The following is a 7,612-nucleotide window of genomic DNA, read 5'->3' on the forward strand; positions in this document are numbered from 1 at the left end:
TCTTGCATCTGATGGAGTTTGCTGAAGCTGTGAGAAAGGCTGTCAGCTTGACCTGCAGTAAAATGCCTGAATGCTTCCTAAAACTTGCCTATTAGAAATGTATCTATGTCTAACCTGTACTAGATTCTAAGCAAAAATGGCTATGCTGAGGCAAAATGTGAACTAAGTTTATTCTAATTTTCTCAGGGTCCCTCTTTTCACTATATACTTCACCTCTAGAAATATCATGATCAACCAGCCCCCAGTACATATCTGAGAGATGGTGACAATTCTGACTTCTTGTTTGGTTCTGCTGTCCATTACGGCAACTTTTCCTCTGGTGGTTGAGTACAACCACTTAACCACTGCTACCTGGGATCCAGTTACACTCATTGCATTTAGATTTCTCAGTAGAGTGACTGTGGATCCCACTATGAGGTTTGAAATACAGAGAAGAGAAATCACAGAGCCCTTCAGGGATGCTGGACCTCCCCACAAAAATTTATTTCTCAAAGTATTGGTAAAAATTTTATATTCTAGATCCTCTTGGTATGGGGGATTATGTCTTAGATGATAAATTCACTCTAACATTCCAATCTCCATAAGACTTTAAATTTCTTTCTCTACATTGTATGAACAGAGATTGGGAATTTCCAATTCGTTCACAGTGGGCCATCTTTTGATTCATATTTCAGCTAACCAAAGAAACAATTAAACTCCCTCTGTTTTCTGGAGCTGCAATGTTGAATGCAGAATACAGTTTTTTTTGTTGTTGTTTTTTTGAGTTGGAGTCTCACTCTGTTGCAGAGACTGGAGTGCAGCAGCCGCTCCGGGCCACCGCAGCTTCGACCTGCTGGGCTCCAGCGATCCTTCCACCTCAGCCTTCCGAGTAGCTGGAACTACAGGTGCGGGCTACCACACCCGGCTAATTTTTGTTTTATTGTAGAGATGAGGTCTCACCAATTGCCCAGGTGGGTCTCGAACCAGTGGTCTCAGGCAATCCCCTCACCTCAGTCTCCCAAAGTTGCGGAATTACAGGCTGAGCCACCGAGCCCGGCTGATCCTATTCTTTTCTAATCAATGCCTTCACTTTAACAGCAGATACCTTGCAAGGCTGTGAGTTCAACTTGCGTTATAATTCAGTCAATTAAAAGATGAGGGAGGTCCTGCATTTGATTCTCAGCAATTTCAGCCCTGTGGTCATGGGAGATAAAACTTTCCCTTAGGGCACACTTGGAGTTCTTAAGTCATTTATTCTGCACTTGAAATAGAAATTCAAATCTCTGACCTTATAATTTTCTTTTCACCATTTTGACAAGTGACATTAGAAGTAACCACCTAGTATTATTTAATCCTTTAGTTTTTCAAAAATGTTCAAAAGTATCAAATACAGTCACTTAGCTTCTTGCTGCTTATAATTGGTTGATTAAGAGTAAACATCCAATAAAGATATTTTGCATATCTCTATGAACTGTTTATGCCATCAGTGTTGTCTTTACTACTGAAAATAAAGTCATTAGTGTCCTTAAATCTAATCAGACAAGAAAGTCAATTTTAGAAACTCCAAAACCAATTCAAAGAAATATATTATTAAAATTCTGTTTGTCTAGAACCAGTCTCAGTATCAAATAGTGCATTAGATGAAGTTCGTCTTAGTTCATTTGTGTTGTTATAAAGGAATACCTGAAGCTGAGTAATTTATAAAGAAAAGAGGTTTATCAGGCTAACAGTTCTACAGGCTGTACAAGGCTGTACATGGCATACCATTTGCTTCTGGTGAGCCTTCTGGTTAGGCGTCATAGCGTGGCAAGACAGGAGGAAAGAGAGATGAAGGAGGTATCGGGTTCTTTATAACAATCAGATCTTACAGGAACTAACAGGACAATAAGTCACTCATTACCATAAAGACAGCACCAAGCCTTTCACGAGGTATTGGTCCCAAGACCCAAACACTTTCCACCATTCTCTATCTTCAACATTGGGGGTCAAAATCAACATGAAATTTGGAAGAAACAAATATCTAAACTACATGAGAGTTCTACAGAGTAGCAGAAACAGTAGGATATATATGTAAATGAAAGAATAGACATGATGTGGGATTTGGCACACATGATTATAGAGGTTGGGAAGTCTCACCATCTGCTGTCCGCAAGTGTGAGGGTCAAAAAAGTTGGTGAGTAAGTCAATCCCAATATGAAGAACTGAGAACCAAAGGGCTGTGGGAGGGTGGTTGCTGGTGTAAATCAGAGAACACAAAGTTCCAGTGTCCACTAGCAAAATAAAATGGATATCCTAGGTGAAGAAGAAAAAGAGAATTTGCCCTCACCCCCCTTTTCATTCTATTCAAACCCTCAGTAGATTAAATGATGCCTACCCACATTAGTGAGGGCAGATATTATTTACTCAATTTACTTATTTAATTGCTAATCTCTCCCCAAAATACCCACACCAACACACTCTGAAATACTGTTTTACATGTTTGGGTGTGATTTATTCAAAATGCTTGGAACCAGAAGTGTTTCAGATTTCACATCTTTTTCAAAGTTTAGAAAATATACGTTATACTTATGGATTGAGCATACCAAATCCAAAAAGCAACAATCTGAAATGTTCCGATGGGCATTTGTGAGTTATATTGATGCTCAAAACGTTTTGGGTTTTGGATTTTTGCATTTGGGATGCTCAGACTTTACTAATTATCTGGATATCCCTTAACACAATTAAGTTGATGAATAAAATTAGCTGTCACAAAAAAGGAAGGGAATCAAAACAACAAGAGAAAAATATGATTTCATAATCTTCTCACCAACTGATAATAGTTTGAATTCAAGGGAAAAATTCACAAAGTAAATAATTCTACAAAAATAGAGAACCACAGTATGAGGATTTTCAAAAGCATTTACAAAACTATCATTGACCTTTGTTCAAAGAATAGAAATACTGCACTAATTTTGTGATAACTTGTGTAGAAAAAATGAATTATAGTCCATTTTAGCTTATTACTTTCAAGTATACGAGCTTGTTAAGATGTTTGGATAAACCTAATTTGGCATTAATGACACAATTTACATGCCAATGACTGCTGTTTTGAGCTTTAAATTTATCTCTAGCAATTGGATGGCAGAAATATCTCTGATAGGAAGGACAATAAAAAGATAAACTACTAAGTTTGTAATTGGTAAAATCTGAATTTTCCTTTACCAAGATAAAACAAAGTTTCTGGGTTTTGCAAATTATCTTCAAAAACTTGAAATTTAAAATATCTGGCATTTCCTAACATCTGTATCTTTTAATAAATGCTACAAAAAGCATTCAGGAGTGTTTCTTCCCTGATAAGACTTTAAGGGACTCTATGAGTGAGAGAAGACCATGTAGTCACTTTTTTATTTTTTTAGGCTCAAGAATTATTAAAATCTGAAGCCAGGCAGATGAATTAACATGCAATGAGACTTCCAGTTTCACGCCTGACATGTAAAGAGAATGTAAGTTGTCACTTTCATCTTTACTATAAGAAAAAAGCTGAACAAACTGAAAACTAACAAGGCTTCTTAGGATTCATCAGATAATTGAGGTGACAGGTTGAACTACAGCCTCCAAAACTGTAGAGACAGTCAAATACATAGAATGAGAGCAAACAAGAGCAAAAGCCACTGGGGCCAGTAACTGGCAGGAACACTAGAGGCTAAGTCTGAGTTAGCTTGAGAGTTAAAAACTCCTGGGGTCTAGTCTTTATTTTCAGTTCTCACCAACTTATCACAGCAAAGAACAGAAAAAAGGAGGAAAAATAACCATTTTGGAATCAACCTAGAGTGTTGTCCATAACAAAGGTCTATGTAATAAATAAATACATACATAAATAAATAAATAAAAGATTTTCCTGGAGACTTGAATGCCTGGTGCAAGACAAACACCCAACTAGACTGCTTGTCTCATATAAGGTGGTGGTGGGGAGCTGAAAAGCACTTATGAAGGTCACAGCCCAGGAACACAAGTCTATGAAAAGATGGACCCCTAATCACAGGATTAGAGAATGTCTACCCTGCAGTTCTTGGTCAGTATATTAACAAGTTTCCTGTATAATAACAGTGGATTACAGCTTGAAAGAACTACAAGAATTAGCCTTTATTGAAGAATGTTTTTTTTTAGGAAAATCTGAAGACAACAGAGGTGACAAAAACAAAGACACTAAAGAAACTTGACGACTGTGACACCACAGCTATAACAAAAATTAAACACAGCCCAAAAGACAGATAATATCTGAAAATCTGACAACGCCAAGTACTGGCAAGGATATGGAGCAATAAGAACCCTTGTTCATAGCTAGTGGGAATGCAAAATGGTACAACCACTTTTCGCACCATCCACCAATCACACACTTAGGTATTTTCCCAAATGCGGTGGAGACTTATATCCACGCAAAAACCTGCATGTACATGTTTACAGCCATTTTATTACTATTTGCCAAAATGTGGAGGTAATCAAAATGTTCTCTAGTAGTTGAATGGATAAACAAAATGTGGTTTATCCACAGAAAAGCATATTACTCAGCAACAAAATGAAATGAGTTATCAAGTCACCAAAAAACATGGAGGAATCTTGAATGTACATTGTTAAATCAAAGAAGACAGTCTGAAAGAGCTGCATATGGTTTGACTCCAATTACATGAAAATGTCAAAACTATAAGCAATATAAAGATTAGTAGTTACTAAGGATTAGGGAAGAAGGAGGCAGGTTGAATAGGTTGAACACAAGGGATTTTTAGGTCAGTGAAACTATTCTGTATGACACTGTAATGGCAAATGTGTGATATTACACATTTATCAATACCCATCCCACTTTATTTAACAAAGAATAAATTCTGTTGGTTTTGTCAAAGATGAGTTGGTTGTAGGTTAGTGGTTTTATTTCTGGCTTCTCTATCTTGTTCCATTGGCCCATGTGTCTATTTTTGTAATACTACCATGCTGCTTTGGTTACTGTAGCTTGTAGTAAAGTTTGAAGTCCAGAAACATGGTGCCTCTGGCTTTATTGTTCTTGCTGAACACAAACACTGGGTAAAGGACACCCTAGTAAACAAATGGTGCTGTGAAAACTGGATAAGCATATGCAGAAGAATGAAACTGGACTCATACCCATCACCATATACAAAAATCAACTCAAAAAAGATCAAGGACTTAAATGTAAGGCCTCAAAGTATAAAAATTTTAGAAGAAAACCTAAGGAATATGGTCCTGGACATTGACATAGGCAATGAGTTTATGACCAAGTCCTCAAAAGCAAATGCAGAGAAAATTAAATTTTATAAGGTGGAAACTTATCAAGAGAAAAATATTCTGCACAGCAAAAGAAGTCATCAAAAAGTAAAGAGCCAACCCACAGAATAGGAGAAAGTATTTTCAAACTATGCATCCCATCCAACAAGGGCCTAATACCCAGAATCTCTTAGAAACCCAAACAAATAGACAGGAAAAAAAAAGGAACACCCAAATATCCCCATAAAAAGTGGGCAAAGAACATGAACAGACACTTCTCAAAGAAGACATACAAGTGGCTAATAAACACATGAAACAATGCTTAGCTTCGCTAGTCATTAGAGAAATGCAAATCAAAACCATAGTGAGAGATCATCTCATACCAATCAGAATGGTTATTATTAAAAAGTCAAAAGTCAACAGATATTGATGAAGAAGCAAAGAAAATGGAATGCTTGTACACATGGTGGGAAAGTAAGTTAGTTCAACCCTGTGAAAAACAGTTTAGAGGTTTCTCTAAAAAACAGATCAACCTGACTCAGCAATCTCACTTCTGGGAATATGCCCAAAGGAGCATAAGTCATTTTACAAAAAAAACACCTGCATTTGTATGCTTATTGCTGCACTATTCACAATAGCAAAAACACGGAACCAACCCAGGTGCCTGTTGACAGTGGTCTAAAGAAAACATGGTACATACACAATATGGAATACTCTGTAGCCATACAAAAGGATGAAACCATGGCACTTGCAGCAACTTGGATGCAGCTTGAAGCCATCATTCTAAGCAAATTACCACAGAAACAGAACACTGAATACCTGTTCTCACTCATAAGTGGGTACTAAACACTGGGAACACACAAGAGGCACAAGGATGCAAACAACAGACACTGGGCACTCCTAAAGGGTAGAAGAAGGAGGGGAATAAGGGATACAAAACCAAACATTGGATACCATGCTTATCATGAGGGATGTGGGGGATGGGACTTGTCATAAGCTCAAATCTCCTCATCTTCATGCAATATACCTGTATGACAAATCCTTATATGTATCCCTTGATTTCAAAACATTTAAAAAAAAATCAGCAGAATTGAATGAAAAATAAAAATATTTTAATGTGTGAAGAGAAAAAAAGGAGGGAATGCTAATGTAAACTATGGACTTTAGTTAATGTTAATGTATGAACATTGGTTCTTCAATCTTTTCCAATTTACTACACTAATGCAAGGTTTTAATAATAAACGGGAAACTGTATGAGGGAGAAGGGATATAAAAGGGCTTTCTGTACTCTTGTCTCATTGTTTTGTAAACCTAAAACTATTTTTTTAAAATGTTGATAATTGATATTTTTAAAAACTCAGTTATAATGCCACTTGTTTTTACACTATTAAAATCTTGTTACTAATAAATGACTTTGTAGGTCAAGACTTTATAGGATCCTTAAACCTAACTCGAAGAAAGTGTGTGATAGAGAAGGAAAAGAAAAAGCCCAATAGTCACAAATAAGGAACAGTCATTGTCTGGGGAACATTTTGTCACACAGACATGCCAGTTCCACATTTGTTTTCAGTGTTTTGGAGTATGACAGCAGTATGATGGCATGCCTGCCCAAATTCTTGTTTTGTTGTTGTTGACATTTTTATTGATTCATCATAGATGTAGTTTTGGGGTATCTGCTCAGATTCTGAGGGTCAAGATAAACATTTTAAAAACTGATGTTTATTTGGAATTTTTTTAATTATTGCATGTCCAAAGGAGAAAACTTTAGACCATTGACTCAAACATTCTGTAACTCATTCTATACCTGTTATTAATGGAGAAGAATGAAGTTTCAGGGCCATCTTACCTATTGTTTTGCTTTTATCAGCTAGTGAAGTTTTATCATTCTGAAGATTTTCTAAGACTAATAGTGTATTGAACCTTTGAGGTTGTCAATATCACATGAGTTAGAAACATTTGTAACATCCCTGCAATCAATTGTTTACAAGTGAAAGACAAATGTTTTGAAGATTAAACCTGTTCAGATTTGCCTGAGCCCATTCCTGCCTTTTTGGATTAAGTAACTTTTTTTACTACCAATAAAGGAAACCTCATAGATCCTTATCATTAAAAAAAATAAGGTGAAGGTATGTCACAGGGTTAAAAATTATGGTCCATGTTAAATTTGTATACTTAATAGTTGTTTTAAACACTTTTTACTTTAATCAAATAATAAACTGCATAAAATCAAGTAATTTCAAAAGTTAAATTTGGGTCTCTGGTTACTCCATCTTACTTTACTTTTCTATCATGAAAAGTCTCACTTAACTCTTTGTACTTTGGGTAAGGCTGGATATTATTGCCTTTTATAACTATAGTCCCCTTAACTTTTTTTTCTTGA

The sequence above is a fragment of the Carlito syrichta genome, unplaced genomic scaffold (assembly GCF_000164805.1).
Source record: "Carlito syrichta isolate Samal-C Ts95f unplaced genomic scaffold, Tarsius_syrichta-2.0.1 Scaffold312077, whole genome shotgun sequence".
Taxonomy (NCBI): domain Eukaryota; kingdom Metazoa; phylum Chordata; class Mammalia; order Primates; family Tarsiidae; genus Carlito; species Carlito syrichta.